This window comes from Haemaphysalis longicornis, unplaced genomic scaffold (genome assembly GCF_048455015.1).
Source record: "Haemaphysalis longicornis isolate Haplotype H1 unplaced genomic scaffold, Haemaphysalis longicornis Haplotype H1 scaffold_99, whole genome shotgun sequence".
NCBI lineage: Eukaryota > Metazoa > Arthropoda > Arachnida > Ixodida > Ixodidae > Haemaphysalis > Haemaphysalis longicornis.
In genome coordinates this window covers 620,928-624,376 of record NW_027526471.1, presented here as the reverse complement: position 1 = coordinate 624,376, position 3,449 = coordinate 620,928, and positions in this window count along the sequence as shown.

The following is a 3,449-nucleotide window of genomic DNA, read 5'->3' as shown; positions in this document are numbered from 1 at the left end:
TGCCCACAACTGGTTCGTGTACAATGCTTGGAGTGAAGTATCCTTTGTATCCACACAATCCTGGCCCTGTGCCTCGCGTCTCCTGCAGGAGTATTGCGTAGGGTTTCTCTTCAGCTGTAAGTAATCTTTCACTGAGTTCGGCAGGGTTAGCTTGGAGGCTTCTGCAGTTCCACTGTAACAGTTGGATATTATTCGAAGCCATGCTGAATGGAAGAGGCTGTGGAAGCAGGCCCTGTTGGCGGGGTCAGTTGAGTGAGTTGGCAATATTCGGCCACCAGTGTGGGTAGTTGCGTGCGTAGTGTTTTAATCACTATCTCCTCGATTTCACTCTTGACGCCAGAAGCATCTGGGGTCGCTTGAGTTACGGGTGTGGATAGCCTTATGGACGCCGGTGACTGGGACTGACGCCGCCGCCTGTGCTAGCAGTGTTCGCTGTGCTAGCAGTGTTCGCCGCTGCTCTTCAGCCTGGCGTTGCGGTTGGCATGCCTCTTCCTTTTCAGCTTCTTCATTGTCTCGTAGTTCTAACTTTAGGCAGTCGAGCTCACGCTGGAGGTCCTGTATGCGCTGACAAAGCTAAACCTATGTTGCTTTCTTTTTCTTTGACTTGACACTGTCGTCCTTTGTGGCGCCTATGTCAGGTTGGTTACCACGAGGCGGCGCTTTGAAGCTAACGGTCTTGACCGGGCCGGGGCTGACGCCTCTGACGGCAGTATCATCAGTTGCGGGTGCAGGCAACAGGAGAAATTTGTTGAGGTCGTTCAGTTGTGTGTTTATAGTGCCCTTGTGGGAACGGCTGCGTGACTTCCTTTTGACTCGTTCCTTGTTACGCTGCAGTCTTCTTTACCGTTCTGGGCACTTCAGGTCAGTGGCGAGATGACCAACCTCTTTGCACAACGTGCAGAATGTAGCAGAGGGCACACAAGCACCCTCTGCGTGGGTCCTTCCGCACGTCTTGCACACGCCCTCATTGGGGTTGTGGCGTTGGAGGTGTCCAACACGGTGGCATCTGTAGCACACCAGCGTTCGGGGAATGTACGGCGCCACTTTGCACAGTTCCTTGTAATTTCTCACTATTTTTGGCGCATGAGTTGTGTCAAAAGTCACCAGGGCGAAACGACTACGTCCCATTCGCTTAACATCCAATATGGTAGCAGTTTCACAGGTTAGATGTTGTTTGAGCTCGACGTCCGTGTCGCTGGGATCAACCTGGATAACACCACGGGAGGTACCTCGGGGATTAAGTATCTGGGCTTCAATTTCAAAGGGAGAGCGATTCAGTTGAATCTGAGTAAGCTGACTTACTCGTTCAGCATGTATCTTTTCATAAAGGGTAACGGTTATGGCGTTACTCCTCCCTTCGAGTTTGGCTGAAACGTACGCGTTCAAGTAGGCTTGCGAATAGAGTTGGTCAAGCACGTCACTGAGAACCTTGCGAGGAATATCTTTCATCGGCTTCTGCCCTAGAGGGCGGAGAAGAACAAAATACCTCTCTTTCGTGAGTCGTTCAGTAGCAGCGGCCGATCGCTTGCTCGGCCAGACCGCCGAGAATGCTTCGTTGTACAATTTTCTTGGTCGTCGTCGTTGTCACTTTCGCAGGTCGCATAGGCCACTTCATCGTCATCTACCTGATATTTCCGCTTCTTGGCGACCGTTGAGGCAGTCCTCCGTGCATGGAGAGCGTCGGTCTCCACGGCCGAGGCCATGCCGGCCGGCGCGGCGGCCGTAGTCGGCGTTAGGCCTAACCGGACTCCGCTAAGCCTGTGTTCTCACTAGAACGTCGTAACTCGGCAGATTCAAAGCTAGCGAAACCAACTTTTCAACAGAGGTTCCCAATCATCTTAGTAGCAATTACGTGGCCTTTAAAGGCGCGCAGCGAAAAAAGCACGTGACGAAGCGGCGGCAGCACCCGCGTACTCCCGTGAAGGGGAGAGTGCAGCGCCCTTCTACGATCGTTCCGGAGCCTATAGATTATAAGGTCCACAGACGACGGACTGGAGCTTGCCAGCAACTGGCAGCTCCTCTGTGGCGTCGCTTGCACTGACGCCGCAGAGGAGTATTACGCGCTCGATACAAGCCATCATTGTCATAAAAAAACATGGCTGTATAATTGTACTGGGCCCTCGGCTCCATTTTATTGTCTTGCCCGAATGATAGCATTGTGTTAACATTGACTACGGTGTTTGGTTGCCCCAGAAATTACCGTATTGTGAAGTGAAATGTATTACTGTTTGTGCATGTGAGGCCGTTCTTGGCGAAAAACTAGAGTAGGGTGTAACTGAAGGCCACTCCTTTAAAATAAAACAAAGATGTATGTTGTATTCATGGTCGTATTATGTTATATTCGTGGCATGTTGCATTCATGGTTCATGGTTTTATTCATGGTTGCTAAAGGAGAAACTTGTGTATTAATCTAACCTGCGCAACATTTAATTTCGCTGGATTCACTGTGTAGACCAAAAGCACAGTTAGAAACCGCACAATATTGCGGCATAAGGAGGAAAAAAGAATACCAGAAAATGTAGAGCCACTTGGGTGAGGGATGCGATAAGGTACACTCAGTGACAGGGACCTTGAGTACAGAAGCCTCCTCCCTAACTCTGAGAGAGAAGGTAAGCAGAGATGTAGCCTATTTAAAAAAGTTGTAAATTTGATGTATCTTTCATGAGGGATTAAAAGGATGGTTGGTGCGAGATACGGTCTTCGATGCATACAGCAAGTCAAGATACTCCCGCTGATACCCTAGGCACCATTTGTCACACTCGAATTACGGACTCTCGACAGGGCTAGTGCGGAAAGCGCCACACGAGAGGCGGGGGCCGAGATGCAGCATTGGGTCAGCGCATTTTAAGGGCTGTTTTTGTCGCTGACCCATACACGACACTCCCGTAGTCAAGCCGAGACCCCACCAAGGCTGTGTAAAGGCGCAGCAGGAGTTGTTTGTCGGCCCTATAAGATTGGTGTGAGAGGACCTTAAGAATGTTCATTGTTTTTAAGCATTTGCATTTGAGCTGTTTGATATGAGAAAGGAATGTAAGGTTTTCATCGAATGAAATGCCGAAAATCTTGTCCACCCTGTTCACAGGAATCGGCACGTTTTTAAGAGTGATTTCTGGGTCTGGGTGGACCCCACGCTTCCTGGAGAACACAACACGAGAGCTTTTTGTGGGATTGAGTTTAAAACTATTCTTGTCAGCCCAGCTGTAAAGTTTGTTGACAGTAAGCTGGACTTGACATTTGCAGACGGAGATATTACATGATTTAAAGGATATCTGGACGTCGTCTACTTACATGGAATCAGAAATAGTGGGTGGCAATGCCTTTCCAAGAGAGTTCATCTTTACTATGAAGAGAGCGCACCTCAAGTTGAGGGACGCCGTTTTCTTGCACGTGACCCCTTAAGAGTGCACCACCGACTCTCACGCGAAATGTTCGCCCCGGAAAGAAACTAT